The sequence below is a fragment of the Mastomys coucha genome, unplaced genomic scaffold (assembly GCF_008632895.1).
Source record: "Mastomys coucha isolate ucsf_1 unplaced genomic scaffold, UCSF_Mcou_1 pScaffold8, whole genome shotgun sequence".
NCBI classification, from domain to species: Eukaryota; Metazoa; Chordata; class Mammalia; order Rodentia; family Muridae; genus Mastomys; species Mastomys coucha.
In genome coordinates, this window is record NW_022196914.1 from 63263966 (window position 1) to 63283077 (window position 19112).

The following is a 19112-nucleotide window of genomic DNA, read 5'->3' on the forward strand; positions in this document are numbered from 1 at the left end:
TACTCCAGATTGTTTCTTAGGACATATGCTTGGAAAATTGTTTTCTAGTCCTTTACTCTGAGGTAGTGTCTGTCTTTGTCACTTAGGTGCATTTCCTGAATGCAGCAAAATGCTGGGTCCTGTTTATGTATCCAGTCCACATTCATAAAAAAAAAAAAAAAAAAAAAAAAAAAAAACAAGCTATCTGCTCTTATAAATGAATATCCGACCATTCTGCTGGAACACAAATCATGTGTTCTTGGTAACTATGTACCCAGGGAGCACCAACAGAATCAGTCTTGGAGCCTAAAGCCTGAAGGTTAGTTACAGGAGGTGGATCAAGCTACCAAGTATCACACATCACATTGTTATTTTCTGGGAGGTAGTAAGCTTGACCCCAGTAGACAAATACACAATGTGACTAAGCAGGAATGCTTGTATTCCTAGGTTACACATGTTGTCAGACCCATGGTGGACACACAACTGAGGCCTGTACACTGTTTGGTACTCACTTCTCCACAGTATATTTTCACAGATCCACAGGTAGATGACTCAACATATGCATCATCCTTGTCCTTGCCCAAACCAGCTGGTCTAGAAATAACCAGGGAAAGAACTGTGTTTACACAGCATGTGCCAGACTTCTTATCCCACTGTTTCCGAGGGAGCTGTCAATCAATCTACACATCTGGATCCCATTCTCTTCAGAGTATGTTGTTTACCTCTTCATTTCCAGATAACTAACTAACTCTGAATATTTAAGAGAACACATATCAGGTTTGTGATTTCTAACCCCTGCCATTGGAACGTTGCTATGTAGATCTGGCTGACCTTAAAGTAAAGATCGCTCTGCCTTAACCTCTTGAGTGTTAGGATTACAGCCAAGAATAATATCCCTAACTACACAAAGCATCCATCTATGTTCCTTGGAGAAAAGATTAACTGCCACATTCATAAGTAAATTTGTAAAAAGAAGACCAAAAGCGTATAGCATAGCATATACTAACTATAACAAATGTGATGAGGATTTTGCAATTATCAAGTATTTACATATAATGTAAGTCAAAATTAAATAAGTAATATAAAATTTGTGTTTTTTTGTTTTTTGGGTTTTTTGTTTTGGTTTTTGGTTTTTGGTTTTTTTCAAGACAGAGTTTTTCTGTATAGCCCTGGCTGTCCTGGAACTCACTCTGTAGACCAGGCTGGCCTCGAACTCAGAAATCCACCTGTCTCTGCCTCCCAAGTGCTGGGATTAAAGGCGTGCGCCACCACTGCCCAGCAAAATTTGTGTTTTTATAACAGTTATAGCCTTGCCTAAATCTTCTTCCTTTCCTTGTATATTCTCTCAAGATGGCACTCCTGTTGGGAATGGTGGCACACACATGTAATGCCAGTACTTGGCGACAGAGGCATGGAGCATTGCGAGCTTCAGCTTGTCTCAAATTATATACACAAATATATAGAGAACCATCATACACATATATATATACAGGATGTAATCCTTTCCATCATCATCTTCCCCATTTTTGCCTCTACTCTTAAGAGAACACATATGTGAGAAATCTGTGTAAAAACATCCTGTGATTCATGCAGAGGTCTGGAGGAAATCACATGAGATGGTGTGCTTGGGTTACTAAGGAAAAGTTTCTCTAGGGCAGCCTCCTTCAGATCTCTGGCTTGCTTCTTCCAGGAATGGCCACCTGTTCTCTGAAGCCTATCCTTGTGTGTAATGAGCTGGCCTCACTCATCCCTACTCTTGGTTTTGGTCCTTATTAGTAACTACCTCGAACTCCAGAAAAACAGACTGACCCCGCCTCTTTACTGTGCTCAGTAGACACCCAACCTAAACTCATTCTGTATTCCCTGCAGTGACTCAGAGTTCCTGTTCATTGTGTCGCTGGATTCCTGTTTATGAACGTTATGGAATCCTGACCTTCCCATGGAAACAGCCTAAGCAGAAATTCAATGGCACTGAGTGGTTGGTGTCCTTCCATGTAAGCTTCCCATAATGGAAGGGATCTTGAATAACTCCCTAGAGTCAAATTAAGCTGCATGCCACAGGGCCAAGTCTAGAATCAGGATTCTCCAACGTAATGAGAACAAGTCCTTGATCCTATAAGGAAATAAAAATGTAAATCTGCTCCTGCCTATTTCCCTTATTATCTTTCTAAATCAACCTTAATTCCTAACATAAGATCAAAATGCATATAAAAACAACAACGTAGCTAAGCCCATCTCAAAAATGAAGCCTGTCAAGAGCCACCAAGGAAGTCATTTCTTGGGCTTTGTGGTAACATCATATTTTCATTCACAGTATAATCATAAAATTGCAGGGCACATTCATGTAACAAAGAACACTGTCTGTGTTCTTAGATTGAGGGCTTCTCTTCACAGGCCTGGTCTTGAGAAACAGTAGCAATGACTGCCTGTTTTACTAAGAGCCCATGTTTACGAACATGGAAAATGACATGTTAAGGTCAGCAGCAGGCTGTGATGGTCCATTTTCAGTCTGAGGCGTGCTCAGACCTCATCAGAGAGTCAGAGATAAGCAGGCAACTTGAGGCCCCCCTCTCAGCAGCTGGCAGTTGATGCTGCTTGCCTGTCTCACAACTCTGAAAGCTGGAAAGTTATAGTTTGCTATCTAACTGAGCCCAAGATCAATCAGAAAGGGAGGCAATCTCCAGCCCAAGGATTAGATAAAGGTCTTTGTATCGTGAACCAATAGTGCAAAGACTATAATTCTTTGGAATACCACACTATGGTATGGATAAAGAAGCAGGAATTTCTCACTATCAGGGACTTTAAACAACTCTGCCTCATATCAAAATACCACACCAGCCATTTTTGCTTTTTCTTTAAGCCAGTGTTCCTTTCTGCACAACTATACCAGTCTCTTGAATTTATTATCACAGAATAAAGGTCTTGTTTCTTACTGTATGGGACAAGAACATAAGTAGGTATAATAGTGACTCATGAAGAGCACAACAAATATTTGACATTCTATGCATCAAATGATGTAAAATTGTTTCTTAGCCAGGCCTGATGGCACAAACATAATCACTGTTATTCTACTATACTGTGAATGGTTCAAGGCCTGACTGAGCTATAAATTTGGGGCAATCTAATGAGACACTGTCTCAAAATCAAAGGTAAAAAAGTTACCACCAGAGGCAGGGTATTTCCCTAGCAAGCATGTGACCACACATTCAACCTTAGTAGTAACAATAAAAAATCTATTTTACTGAAAAATGGATTAGCATCTATTTTTGCATGTAGAAGATTCAATATTTGGAGTTAGGGGATAATAGGACACTTGCCTTGGAATAGGCAAGGCCCTGGGTTGAGTCTTCAGCAATACCAAAAAGGAAAAAAAAAAAAAATAGTAATTTTTAAACACAGGGGAGGGGAACAGACAAGTAGCAGGCAATATAGGCGCTCCTGACTTTTATACAGTAAGAGCCCTGTAAGGTAAAGCTGGCTCCCAGTTACCTTACACAACATAGCCACCAACCTAGTGCGGTTGGTTTTAGCTCAATTTGTTTGTTTGTTTGTTTTTCTGCCATGTGTGTAGCTTTTGTTACTTCACCATAAAATCCCCAACCATTTTTTTTTTTTTTTTTTTTTTTGGAAGAGTGTCTTGACCCAGGCCAAGGAGGGCTGTTACCAGGATCTGAGGGCCTAGCAATCCGGAAATCTGGGGAGGGAGACATTTCCCTGCATTTTAAAAGGCCTCTATTGTTCTGTTCGGAGACTTTGTGTAATAGGAGGGGAAAGTAATAGAAGAACAAAACAAAAATCAATCGGTCTATCCCAGTTTTCATAGAAATTGGGTGGCCACTGATTTAAAAAAAAAAATGTCAAAGACAAAAGGAAAAATAAATCACATAAAGTCATCTAATTACTATGCAGGTAGCCTAAACACTGTTCCTGTTTTAGGTGAAGACACTGAAGTAGTACAGAAAGCAAAGGTGATTAAATAAGAGTGGATTTTTTTTTACACTGAGAAATGAAAAAGGGTGGGGACAGGGCACTGCAGAGGTTCCCAGGAAGGTCATGTCTTTAACATATTTTTACACACGATATACAATCTTTCTATAGATTAAATTTTAGAATTCTGCAATTACATTAAACCTCAGTAGAACCAACAGTTAATGTCTTGCATGTTAATAATTAATTATGAAAGCTAACTCTCACCTGCAAGTCTCCTGGCCCTCCTGGCCATGACCTCCCTTCACAAATCAGTCAGTTTTCAACTGCTAACAACTTCCTCTTAGAGAAACAACTTAAGTTTATTTCCTCCTCCCTCTCCAAAGAGATGATTTTACCTCAAGAAAGGCTTATGCTTAGCTCATCTAAGAGGAAGAGTTAATCAATTCCTGTAGAAATGAAGAAAACTGCTTCTCTGGTTGTTATACTTTTTTAAAAAGTGGAATGACCCAGAAATGGAAGATAAAGAGATAACATGTCCTCGGCACAGCTCGCCCTTTGGTCAGTCTGGCCACCAAAGGCTTTGCATGTGCAAAACGGATGAGGTGTTTATGAAGACAAGAAGCTACCCCATAGCACAGGCCTAGTAGCTGTCACAGTAGCCAAAATTAAAGATGAGAACACCAAGGATGGGGGTGAGACCGCCAGTTAGAAGAGATGCTCCTGCTGTGGTCCTGAGAACCCTGAGGAATGAGAGGCAGGGTGGGCATCTATTTCTCTGATGGAACAATGCTCCTCTGGAAATGATGGCACCGCCAGGGTTTGATCCTAACCAAGCCAGCTTCCCACCGACCTCCTTTCACACTTGCATCCCTTCCCTCACCCTCCTTTTCTTTCTGAATTGGCATAGAACAAAGGATCAGGTAGAAAGAAAAAGTCTTCTAAAACTGTAAGAAGAAGAAGCTATACCCACTATAAATCCCCAATGTGTAGAAAACCGTTGCTGAAACTGGAAAATCCAAAGCATGACCTCATGCATGTTTAAAACACACAGGATTCGGAGAAAAGTCACCTGCAAGTAGACATTCATAAATAATAACAGCAATGACTTCTCAGAAGACAGGCACACATATTTTTAAAAACTCTTAATGAGTATAATATAATCTCTTACTATGGAAAACGTGTGTCCAATAACGCAAGGATAGTATCGCTTTGAATATTGCTAGCTGTAATTCCTAAGAAGAAAGGGAGAGAGACAGAAGGGGACCAGCAGTGTCCTGTAACTGGCTCATTTTCTAAGCTATTCACTTGTGGTAATCTGTATACTGGAGGAGAATAAGAGTGTTTTTTTTTTTTCTTCTCATATTCCAGGAAGCCTTTGTGCTTGTTGCATGTCCAGGTTTCTGGGCCTTGGAAGATCCTCAGAGGATTTTAATTTCAGGGATAGACACAGCTGTTGGGAGGCAGCCCAACTGCAAAGCCCCAGGTCCTTCTCTAAGGGCCTAGAGCTACAACTGTAGGTGAGCAGTAGGCAGAACAGCCCAAGCGGAAGATAGGGTCAACTCTAAGGCTAGGGTAGCTAAAGGGGAGGCAGTAAGGTCTGCCTATGCCTTTGAACATGTGGGTGACCAAGACCTTCTAATGCTGAGCTCCAAAAAGCAGATGGCAGGCCTGTAGTCATGAGCGTGGCTTAGACGGAGTACACCAGGGCGCAGACTAAGAACAGGAGAGTCACACTCATCTTGAAAACGCCAGTTATAGCTGATTCTGCCCATGACCCTCACCAGGGAGCTTCAGAACCCAGTTTAGACAGGCCACACCACTGTGTGAGGGCTTGGGTTACAAATGACTGTATGAGTCTTTGAGTAGGTTGTAATTCCTGGGGCCCACCTCACTTGACCGCACACACCATAAAGGCTATATATATCAAGTAACTACACTTGAAAAAAGCATGGCTCAGTCCCCTCTGGCTGAGAAGTAGTAACCAGCCCTAACCTACAACACAACAGCGACTGGAAATTCCAGGGAGCTGCCTGGCCCAAGAAACCATCCACACATGTCATTTTTACTTCAGAAAAATCTGACCCTCCTTAAGGACCTAACCTAAAAGCTAAAGACAGAAACAGCACAGGGAGCTGAGCCTACAGTGTGTTCCTGGAGGAAACCTGTTTGCACCCTTTAGTTACAGTCTAACAGATGCTGGTACATAGATGCTGGTGGATTCAGAGTGGAGACAGACCCATTGTAACAGTTACTTAAGATATAATGGAGAGATGCAGTCAGACTGACAAGTTGGACTCTAGAGAGAATGAAGCCAAAAAGGAGGGGGCGGGGGTGTCTCCATTATTCAAAATGTAAAACAAAAACAGGCGAACCCGAAAGCCAAAGAAGACAACAGCTACCCCACGATAAAAGCTGTGTTGTGGAGTTTGAATGTAGGTGATTTTTAGGGTTCACACAGAGCCAACAGACCTTCCAGAGTTTTTTTGTTTGCTTGTGCTTTACAAACTAACCCCTGTCTTACACGAGGACATTCATAATGAAGACGCTGTCCCTTTAGAATGTTCCCGTTCCGGATGCGATTGTTACAGTGCTCCAGTTAACCCACTACTGTAAAATGAAGAACTCTAAAGGCGTCATCTTTCCCAGTTTTATTGTTAAATATATTCATCCATTTGGAGCCTTAATTACTGGATTTATATTTAGGTTGTGATTACCATATTGCACTAGAATAAAAAGTGTCTCACATTCAATTTACAGAAAATGAACAGAGATGCAGCTACAGTGTGGGATACTGTAACTCCTCTCCCATTCTCTCACGGTAAGGAAAGATAAAGATCCCAAGCCTGGGGCTATAATGTGTCCCCAGGACTATAATCTGTCCCTGTCCCGGCAGCGTCTGGCATTTTAAGCCACCCAGGTCTTGCTGCAGAACTTAAGGCTGTAGTTGTAGTGGTAAAGCCATCAATTAGGAATCTAGCATTAGAGAACAAATGGCAAAAGCCCTGTGGTTTTGGAATCCTGGCCCCGAAACTTCTACCCACCCAACCGCCTGCAGTGTCCTTGGCAGGGGCCCCATCCACTTCCCGCCTGAGCCCTTTCCAAAGGCTGCTGGAATGCCATGCTTCTGTGGTGACAGAGAGCATGTGCTTGAATCCTGTTTGGAGTTCAAGGCCCAGAACGGATATGCTGGCTTTCAGCACCTACATCTGCAGAGACTCTAAGAAACAGCTCTGAATTCAGTAGGTGTGGCTTCTGGGGACACCACAACAAAATATCTAAGCCTATTTAGAAGAGTTCTTTCAATCAAAGAGATTGTACAAAGCCAGATAAGGCATTTTGTACTTAAGTCACTGGCCAACTGGCTTATGCTCTAAGCTCATGCTTGTAATGTGATCTGCTATGAAGGGAAGCTTCTGTCTGCTATAGAGCCTCCCTAAGAGAAGATGGAGTAGATGAACAGGACTATATACTTTCAGGGAAATGTCATTCTGGGACATAGCTGCATCTCCAGATGGACACTGGATTGCAGATGTGAACTCACAACACAGTGCTGCATGACAATAAACTGGTTCCTTTTCTTTGAAATCCATTTACTTTATCAGAGGCTGTCTTCTGACAGCAGACTCCAAGTTAATTGGTTTCTTTCTTTTTTCTTTTTGTTTTTTAATGTGAAAACTAGATTATCCTAGCAAAATTCACAGAGCTCCACACCTCGCTGCTTCCACACCACAACCAGGCCTCCCTGAAGGTGGCCCTCCACTTCTGACTTTAGCCAGAAGCCTCTCTCTATTGGTCAGAAGGCACAGAACATTTTCTACACCATAAACCATATCTGTTCTGCAATGTACTACTTTCACGGAGGTGGCTCGGCCTGACCCCGAGTTTTAATTTATAGTCTCCTTAGAAAGGAATAGTATCCGTGACAACCTTGGGAGGGGTGGGGATGGACACAAAGAAATCAGAATCCAAATAAAGGGATGCTTGCAAGGCTATCAGTCAGCTGGCACTGAAACCCTACTCTGGGATTTTAATGGTGGTGGGTGCAACCTTTTAAACAGGCTCTTGGCTTTTCTTCTTCTTTCTAAGGGTGAGTTGCTCACAGTAAGAACTAATTAGCTGCCAAGAGTGAGCTGGTGTTTCAAAAGAATACTATCCTGTTCCTTAGCCAGGGCTTTCATATCCTCCCATATACTTACTTCTAGTAAGACTACTTAACCCTAAGCTCAAAGTCTTTATAAGGATGGTTAGACAGGGACAAAAATATTTACTGATTATTCCAAGCTAGCAACTCAATCTTGTATATGTACACTAAGGGAATTATTACTTCTTTTTTAAAATTTATTTATTTATTTTATGCATATGAATACAGCACCATTGCTCTCTTCAGACACACCAGAAGAGGGCATCAGACCCCATTACAGATGGTTGTGAGCCACCATGTGGTCGCTGGGAATTAAACTCAGGACCTCTGAAAGAGCAGTCGGTACTCTTAACCACTGAGCCATCTTTCCAGCCCGATTACTACTTCTACTACACTGCTGTCTGCACAATGTGACACACAATATAAAGGACTGTAAATCCAAACAGCTAGTTATTTGGAGTTACTCTTAGTGTGACTATGTGTTTTTGTACGAAACGTGTAACATGTATCACTTTTTTTTTTCCGGTTTCCAACTCTGTTCCTCTCAAAGAAGGTGGATCCCTTATCAAAACATGTGATTGCATGGACTAAACTCTGATTGAGATGGACAGGGTTTTGATTCTTAAATTTAAAAAAAAAGAAAAAAAAAGGCAAAGCTAGGCAGTCAGTGACCAGTTCGTGTTGGCCTTGCTGCAGAATGGCTCCTCATTGCTCTCCCAGGAGAGACAGTGAGCTCTCTGTTAACGCGCACCCTCTTGTTCCTTGAGTAGCACTTGAGGCAATACATGACTTGATAGCACACTTGAAAGTTTTTAAAAGTTAAGAGAATGAAAATGAGGTGGGGGTGAAGAAGGTTTTGCTTTTATTTTCTGAAAGTGGGGATGACCGAGTTGGAGCATAACAGGCTTACCCCTCCCTTCTTAAGGTAGTCAAAGCTCTCATTCTGCAATTTCTCCTAAAAGTCACAGACTCTTCTGTAGGAGGCAGGGGCTGTGTTGGGAATTATCCAAAGTCCGATGCTCCTGACTCCCGGGAGCTCGTTCTAAAATGGATTCTAGGTATGGCCATACTATTTATAGAACAATGTAGACAACTCTACATCTTCTCAAGCAGTTTATAGGCTAAAGTGTTAAACCAACCACAGAGCATGGGGTTTTGCAAGGAGGACAGAGTGCTCTCCGCAAATAAGCACACCTCCAGCACAAGAGACAGAAGTAGGTCAGGATGAGTAAGTGAATTTTCCACTGACTCATTTCCACATGTTAAGTGCAGCAAGGGACACTGGGGATCCAATTCCTCACCTGGAAGAGCTATGGAAAGGGCTGGCCAGGAAGGGCTACCCTCCTGACCTGTAAACAGAGCAGCAGGCAGCAAAGTCAACAGGCCCAGCTGGGAAGGAACCTCTTGGCTCTGAAAACAGGTGGGACTGTGGAGACAGAGAGGGAAGTGAGCCTTCCTGTCTTCAGGCAGCAGGTCACTGCAGTCAGGCTGAATGGGGCTGTACCAGTTTTTCTGTACATCTGACAAATCTGGGTAAGCATGGTTTCTTTTTTAGCATTTCATTTTGAATGCAAGAGGGAAAACAACAACAACAAAACTCTACTTTTAGTTTGAGAGGGAGGAAAAGCTGGCATAGTATTTCTAAACACAAATGCATTTATTTGAGCACAAATGGAGCATACCATTGTAAATGTCAAGTACCATCAAATTATGAAAATAAGACCCGGCCCATCTTCCCAACTTATTTAAAGTTCAATGCACAAATGATCAGAGCCCCCAGCCTCCAGACAGAACCTACAAAGTGTCCTTATTAAGACTTTGAAGGGCAATAAATCAGATTAAAGAAATGAGGAGAGACGTCATGAACTCTGGGAAATGCCTGTTGTCTCATGCTAGAATGGCCAGGATGTTGACCAGGATGCTGACAATGTCTGTCTATGAAGGACACTGGCCTGGGTTATATGTAGAAGGATGGCCATCGTCCACGAGGAACTTACATGATATATTTCTGTTGGAGAAACATATGTGCTTTGCTCCAGTAGATCTGCCTCACACAGGAAGTCCTTAAGGTACCCTCACACAGGAGGAAATAGACCTAAGGTGGCACCATGTACCCAAGGACACTGGTCTGCCTTTCCCAGCATGGCTAATGAGCTACACAGCACCATTCAGACTTGGAAAAGAGAAGCCAAGTATTATCAGCAAATTCTAACACAATGCCTGAAGCTATAGAAAAGAGGGAGCTCTTTTTTTTTTCATTGTAATACTTGATGGTAACACCCATGACCCTGGCCTCGAGCACAATGCTCTATTGAACTAAGATTCTAAATTATATATATATATATATATATAGCGATACATAAGGCTTTGTAGAATAAGACATTGTTAGGGAGAGTGACAGAAACACCCAAGACAAGAAAAACAGAGGGGTATGAAACATCTAGAAGGCATTAGGCACCCCAATATACAACGCTTACACAGTGCTAGGCTTCAAACTAAACTTGTTTTAAAAAAAAAAAAAAACACAAAACAAAACAACAACAACAAAAAGCCTTCAAAACAGAGTGAATACTGTCAACCTGACACAGCCCAGAGTCACTTGGGAAGAAGGAACCACAACTGAAGAGCTCAGGCTGACCCGTGCTCCTATCTGCCAGAAGTTTTTCTTTGACTGGCAGTTGCCGTGAGCCCACCGGAAGGCTGACCGTGGTGTGGCACCTTCTCTGGGCAGGTGAGCCTGAGCTACATAAGGAAGCTAGCAGGCTGTACTTCTCCACCACAGCTGCCTGAGTTCCTGCCCTGATGGATTGTGACCTGAAAGTGTGAGCCCTCCTCTCCCCTCCCTGAGCTGCTTTTGGTCTGAATGTTTAATCAATCCAACAGAAAAGCAAACACTGTCCTATCATGCTCTCCTTTCTGATACAAAACAGGTCTTGTTGAAAGCACTGTCTCCGGTTCTTTGGTTTGCCTAGAGGATCCTTGGGGATAACATTTTACAGAAGTGAATTAAGTGTTTATTTTCTTAGTGAAAATGTCACGAGATGATCTATTTTAGCCACCAGTGCTATGGTTACCTCCTCAGAAACCAAAATGATGACTGGGTCATTTTCCGACAGCTATCTAATAACCATCAAATGTTCATCTTATAACTCTTGCCATGACTAAACTGGTTCAAGCCAGAGTTAAAAAAGAAAACAAGTCTACACCAAGAGCTATGGGCTGGATGAGTCCACATGTAATCAACCAAATAGTTATGTGATTTGGAATTTAGTTTTACAGTTCCAGGGATATTATTGAATATGCATAACACTTAGTATTGAGTTATGTAAAGTCTTGACAGATCTCAATGTCAAATATGTCTAAGTTTTAATGCAAATAAAAATAGTTCATCACATGAAAGTCTGCACTAGGTAAATTCAGAGAGGATGGGTATTTATAAGAATAATGAATGAGTCTTATTTTCAGATCAACTAATAAGCTATATACAGCACAGCCTTCAAGTCCACAGGTAGCCACTTCAGAGATGTTCATAAATTAGATACTCAATGGGAGTGAACTGGCACTCTTGTCTTCTGCCTCCTCACCTGCTTTGCATGAGGAAACAGGATGATATTGTAAAATCCTACCATTCTACCCACCTCATTTTCCCCTTGATAAGGACACAGAAAACATATAGACAATTGAGGTTTTTAGGCAGGAAATGTCTTTTGTCCTTTTCAAGAAAAGTATGAAAACAAATTCAAAACACAGCTAATGCCCATAATCTCTGTACTTGGAAGGCCGAAGCAGAAAAAAACTATGTGACTTTAAGACCAGCCTGGACTACCATGGTGTCCTTGGCCAGCCTGGACTACATGTCCATTCTCTGCAGTATGAGAATTTGTCCCTAAACAAACAAAAAAAGCCAAATCAACTCAAACAAATAAACAAAAACCCAATAAGCATCAACGACAAAACCCAGCAAACATTATCCCTTTGCCATGGAAACTGGTGCCTTCAGTCCCATCATCCTCTACTTTGACCTCAAACAACCCCTAGGAAAATGTTAGTATGAAGTCAAATTTCAGTTGTGGGCCCGATGTCATGGTGCTGCACACATTTAATTGGAAGGCAGAAGCAGGTGGACTGCTGTGAGTTCAGGGTCAACTTGGCCTACACAGGGAGTTCTAGGACAGCCAGGACAAATAAATACCATTTCAGTTCCTATCAGATCCTCCTATGATCAAAGCTGCTTAAAACTCAAACAGTGTACCAAAACCAAAATACACATACTTCTAGGAACGTAACTATATAGCTCTATGGCTATGGCTGTCTTTCCTAGTACCAACTACTTAAACAGGGGGAAAGCTGTCTCCCCATCCCCGTCTCCACACCTTCTGTATCAAAGAGGGCTACAAAGATTCGGTTCAGTTCTAGGTCTCCACAGCTCTTGGAAAAGGAATAGTGAACACTAACTACACCTCTAGAGGCCTCATTCATCTTGATGAGGGTGACTCATCCCCCTGCCTGGAACACACTGCTTTGTTCTACCTGAACCCACATAGCCAACATCTCCACTCCAATATCAGCAGGAGCTTCAGCTCAGTGAGTCTCAAACCAAAGTTACCTTCTTCACCCAACCTGTCCTGTTTCCCAAGTCTCGGTTCAGTTGCTGGCATTAGTCAGTAGCCTAAAGCATGAATCGTCACTGTGGTTCCTCCTCATGAAATCATCCAATTAGTCACCTAGTCCTATGGATTGGACTCCCTGAACATCTGCCTTTACTTCCAAGACCACTGTCCTGCCTATGACCTCATCTATTGTCTTCTCAGAAGGGTGTGATGTGTACTTTAACTGGGACTCTCCATTACCCAACTCTAGGAATCCTCCCTGCCAGGAATCTTTCTGTACGCTCTTAACCGATGCCCAGTATAAATCCTCAGAATTCACAGTAGGTCATCACTTACCATTTCCTCTAGAATCTCAGTTCGTAAGCCAAAGCGTCCTTGCACAGCTCTGTTTTCTCTCTGCCTGCAGTATTCTCTCCCATCTTTCCCTGACTTGGCTGTCCACCCACTAACCTATAGAGAGCCTACTGTGAGGTTATGTGCCTTAGATCCTGTCAGAGCCCTCTATGTTCCCCCACCATGACAGAGCTGGCAAAAGTAAGCATAGTGTGCGTGGGTGCAGGTGTGTGTGTGTGTGTGTGTGTGTGTGTGTGTGTGTGTGTCTGTGTGTATCTGTATGTATCTGTGTGTGTGTACACATGCGCATGTATGTTTGTCTCTCTGCCTCTCTCTGTCTCTGTCAATGCTGCCAAGCCTAATGACTCCTTTGTATCTATGTCCCCCTCAATACATTCGTCATGAAGCTCTCTGCTTCATGGACTTAGGAGCCATCTGTCTCCTCATGATCTCCACAGCAAAATGCCTAGCACCTAGAACGTGGCCAAGTTGGATTTCTCAATTAGTGACAAACTGATGCAGGGGACAGACAGCCAAGTACACAGTTCCACACTCTGAACCTCTCTTTCCCAGAGAGATCTCCCCTGTTATTGATGTATTCTCTTCGACTTATAGGGAAGATGTTTTCTTCTGAATTGCTTAGAACAAACAAGATGACCAACAACCCTCCCTTCTTTTCCTTGGCAATCTACCATGTGTTTATAGACTTAAAACACTCTGAGCAAAAGGCTTCTTGCTCTTAAAGAATGCAGACCTGCCTCTCATTATGGCATGGCAAGTTTCTACTTAGAACTATTAAATAAACAAACAAATAAAGCTCAAAGGATGCTCTTACATTTTTGATACAGTTTCACGGATGCCCCAGACCGCATCAGTAAATATTTGTTGCTCTCTGCATCTGTGTGGTGAGGTACCATCATCCCTCCCCAGGCATTTTATATACAAGTATGCATGCACCTGTGGGCATAAACATGGATTTATGGACTGATAAAATCCACTTTGCTTCCACAGCACAGTTGAGACTCTGGAGATGATGAGGCACACCCGTATGAACTACTGGTCTACAGAAACATAGGTTACTTTGTATATTTAATATCTGTATATTTCACCAAGTTCTGCAATACAAATAAATGTAAGTGGTGGCCAAATCATCTATTTTAGTACAACATTAAGATGAAAAACTGCTGTTCTGTATGATAATTATCTGAACTGTATCATTAAAAATGTACATAGCAAATATCCATATACAACTTTTAGCAAGCACTCTGCTAATTTACAATAATTCCATAGACATCCCTTCCTGATAAAGGTATCTTTTAATAATCTTCTGTTTAAAAGAGAAAAGAAAAAGAAAACATTAAAAACAAGATATACTGTCGTTATCATGACATATTTAGATTCTCACAAATGAAGATAACTGGCCTTTTATGTCCAATTTTTTTCAGAGATTGTTACATGCACTTGCATCAGGATTAAAACAGAAGGTGAAGCACAGAGATAAGAAAGGATGGGGTTCTTACCACCTACCTCTGGGTGATCCTCTACTCACTAAAAATAATAGCTCGTGGGTCTGGAGAGATGGCTCAGCAGTTAAGAGCACTGACTATTCTTCCAGAGGACGTGGGGTTTAAATCCCAGCACCCACATGGAGGCTCACAGCTGTTGGTAACTCCAAGATCTGACACCCTCACACAGACGTACAAGCAAACAAAACACCAATTCACATAAACAAAGAAATAATGAATTGTTTTTTATATCTCCTTTGAACCAATTTTGTAGTATCAAGTATTACAGGAGGAGAAATTTTGCCTAAGGGAATATGATGTACAATGATTCTGTTTCATGATGATTAACATAAATGACCATGATAGAAAATTGTATGCAAGCAACAGAAGAGTCAATAGAAGACATTGATCCCTGGGAGGAGCTGAAAGGGGAAAAACTGCTTGCATTTCATGCTTCAAGTCTCCAGTCTAATTTGAAGAGGACCTTTTAACCTGAAATTATTTCGTGTTTACAAAGCATTCCTCTTAACGCATGGAGGATACCTTTCACAAGCAGATGCAGAGACCATGTTCAACACATTACTGCCCAGTCTATCAGGTACTATGTATCTAGAATAACCGCAGTGGCTGACTGCACGGTCAAAAGGCATGCTCCACTCTGGTAGAAATGATCCTGAGATGCTTTTGTAATAAGTGTATAGTATCATAGTCTAAAGAACTTATAACTTTCCCATTTCTCTTATTTTCCCATCTCCAAAGTTGGTAAGTGGAAGATGAGAAGACACGCCTTCCTGTCTGAACGGGTCAGGCTGTATGATGCATGCTACTCCCCTTATTCAGAAGATACGTGGACCTTGTTCATCCAAATACTTACAAACTCTAAAGAAGACGACGACTTTAAGAGTAACAGAAGGCGTTTCCAGCTAGTGCCGAGCGATGGGCATCTCTCGGGACAACTGGCACAAGCACCGCAAGACCGGGGGTAAGAGAAAGCCCTACCACAAGAAGCGGAAGTATGAGCTGGGACGGCCTGCTGCCAACACTAAGATTGACCCTCGCCGCATACACACGGTCCGAGTTCGAGGAGGCAATAAGAAGTACCATGCCCTGAGATTGGATGTGGGGAACTTTTCCTGGGGCTCTGAGCGTTGTACTCGAAAAACGAAGATCATTGATATTGTGTACAATGCATCCAGTAATGAGCTTGTCCCCACCAAGACCCTGGTAAAGAACTGTATTGTGCTCATTGACAGCACACCGTACCGGCAGTGGTACGAGTCCCACTGTGCACAGCCCCTGGGCCGCACGAAGGGGGCCAAGCTAACTCCTGAGGAGGAAGAGATTTTAAACAAAAAACGATCAAAGAAAATTCAAAAGAAATACGACGAAAGGAAAAAGAATGCCAAAATCAGCAGCCTTCTGGAGGAGCAGTTCCAGCAGGGCAAGCTCCTCGCCTTTATGGCCTCAGGACCAGGCAAGTACTGCAGAGCAGATGGCTATATACTCGAAGGCAAGGAGCTGGAGTTCTATCTGAGGAGGATCAAAGCCGGGAAAGGCAAATAAGCCTCATTCATAGTGTAATAAAGGTGTTTGCTGTTCTATATGTTAAAAAAAAAAAAAAAAGAGTAACAGAAAAGCACCAGGAATGGTAGTGCGTGCCTATAATACCAGCACGGCAAAGCTCAGATAAAGGCCTCTGGACTTTGAGTCTAGCATGAGCTACAGAGCTAGACATTGTTTCAAACAACAACAGAAAGTGCTTTATCATAGTTAATTGTTACTTTAAAATTTTCTTTTTAGCGGGGAAAGGAGGTACTAACAGTATGTGGTATTTACAAAGTCTTAGCTTCACTCAACTGTGGGATAGCCTGTGGTTATAACGAACATATGGGAAGACACTGGAAGATATAGCTTCTTTCGACAATGCACATGTATTCATTCTCACAAGCCTCTGTCTTTGGGTCTCTCCAAAGTCAAATGATACAAGCGTTGCTTCTACTACTTGTGTTTGTTCCACACTTTCCTAGCCGCATGCTAGGTACAAGAAACTAGGCAGAGGGGTTCTGACTGCTCAGTCCAGGTCAGAGGAATCTCTGGGTTACTTTGCTGGCATTGCATCCCTTCCCAGGACTGGTGTCGGGACACCCCAGAAACCATCCCCATCCACCTTTTTCTGTTATAGCCTCAAGGTACCCAGCATCACCAAGAAGCTTTGAATCCAGTTATTTCTAAGCTCGAGTCTGTAGCTTGGGAAAGAGGCATTGTAATAGAATTCACCGAGTCCATGAACTTAGACTGGTTGAACAAAAACAAAGGAACGGAAATCAAACAAATTAATAACTATATTGCTACTAACCAAAATGTAACTAACGGAATCATGACATTTCTTCCACTACAAATGCTTGCATGTCACCTACGTTGGTTGTAGTATGCTCGTCACCAAGATAAGTCATGTATGTTTTCATATGCTTTGGCTGATACAGATACATGGAAAATCATGTCCATTCAACATCATTCAAAGGGATGGTCGCTCTCAGATCGGCCTCTGGATTCTCACCTGGATGCTTCTAAAGAACATTTGATATGGTTAAAATGTCTGGTTCACCTGCTTTAAAAATGTCTGGTTTCCTGCTAACATGTTTTATTTTATGCATTTAAAAATATTACTCTGAGATGCCGCAGAAATGCCTCAATGGTCAAGACCACTTGCTGCTCTTGCAGAGGAGCTGGAGTCAGTTTCTAGCACCCACATCGGACAACTCACAACCACCTAAAATTCCAGTTCTAGGGGGAGCCAATGACCTCTTCTGATCTCCATAGGCATCAGGCCCACAGTTGCTGAACATATATACATGTAGGTGCTCAGACATGCATGCAAAACAAAGATAAATAAATCTCTTAAAAAGTATTACTCTGAAAACGATGAAGCAGAAGTGTATTCTGGGACCCAGAGAGGCACCAGGCTCTCCAACACACCCCGCCACAGCTACTCGCTGCCTCTCACTGGCATGTGTGCAACAGGAACCACCTTCTTTCAAGGTTCCCCAAACAAGTTTTGGTACTGACACCTGCACCACGGAAGTAAAATCCAAGAAACATAAACCCAGTTCACTTATTTGTTTTTAATCAAAGAGAATTAGTCCCAACTATCTCAAAACAGTAATGGAATGTCACTGAGTAATATTCTAAGATTCCGTAATCCTTCCTAGAAAATCTACTCAAAAGTCTTTTTGAGCTAAATTGGAAAACACGTTCAAATGAAAATTAAAAATCTTGAATGAATTTTTTTAGTCAATAATAATGGCTACCATTAGAAAGAAAGAAAGAAAGAGAGAGAGAGAGAGAGAGAGAGAGAAAGCGAAGGAAGGAGAGGAGAAGAGGAGAGGAGAGGAGAGGAGAGGAGAGGAGAGAAGAGAAGAGAAGAGAAGAGAAGAGAAGAGAAGAGAAGAGAAGAGAAGAGAAGAGAAGAGAAGAGAAGAGAAAAAGAAAAGAAAGTAGCTGGGTGATAGTGGCTTATGCTTTTAAACCTAGTACTCAAGAGGCATAAGCAAGTGGATTTCTGAGTTCAGGCCAGTCTGGTATAAGGAGCAAGTTCCAGGACAGCCAGGGCTATACAGAGAAACCCTGTCTCAAAAATAAGAAATGAAAGCAAATGAATAATAGATGCTGGTGGTGATTTGGAGAAGAGGGAACCCTTGTGTACTGTTGGCAGAAATGTAAACGGCTTTGGTAGAAAACAGCACAGAGATTCTTAAGAGTCGCAGACAGAACCTTCATATGCTCCAACAATTTACCTCCTAGGTATACACCCCCAAACAATGAAGACAGACTCTTGCAGAGCTATTTACACACTCACGTTCACAGCAGAACAGTTTTCATCACAGGCAAAGGTGGAACAAACCCAACTCCTCAAATGCAGGGGTACTAAGGAAGCGAGCTGTGACCTATATACATGCAATGGAATAGTATGAACCTTTAAAAGGTTCTCTGACACATGCTACAATGTGAGTGAACCCTGAGGTAAGAAGAAATGTCAGCCATCAAAAGACAGATGCTGAATGACTCCATTTCCATGAAGTACTGGAAGAAGCAAACCCAAAGATGCAGAAAAGGAAGATGTTGCCAGGGTATTACTGGTGCCCTCTCAGGTGCCTCTCAGGGTGCTAGGTAATAAGAAGGGATTTTCAGTAAGTTTGGGGCTTCTCTTTTGCAAGATGGAAGCAGTTCTGAAGCCCAGATAAACAAGGTGAATATGTTCAACACCAAGATAAGCAGGGACCAGAAAAGCAAAACCAAATGAGTGCAGAGCATCAAGCATCTTGGGGCACAGACCTTTCCCAAACTGTCCTGACACCCAGATAGCACAGTCCCATGACCCAGCATCTGCCCTAACTCCCATATGTTTGTAAATAACCCAGTCTCTCAGATGAGTTACAAGAAGGCTAGATTAGGAGGATCTATTCCTGGTCTTACAATCCCTTCCTTGTAACACACACCAAGGAGACACTTAGCCATGTCTGGGTAATAGAAATGCAGAATCTACAGAGAGGTGTCCTCATTTTGAGTCTCTAGCAGCTACACGTGGGTCTTTAAGGTCCTCAAGGGACAGAAACA

At 42.2% G+C, this 19112-nt stretch overlaps 1 protein-coding gene and 1 pseudogene across 20 annotated transcripts in view; one reads left to right on the forward strand and one right to left on the reverse strand.

Moving 5' to 3' along the window:
- Mast4 (microtubule associated serine/threonine kinase family member 4) overlaps positions 1-19112 on the reverse strand; it is a 604035-nt gene that overhangs the window by 128457 nt on the left and 456466 nt on the right. The gene's annotated exons all lie outside the window — the stretch shown is intronic.
- Positions 15428-16093, forward strand: LOC116083833 (annotated as a pseudogene).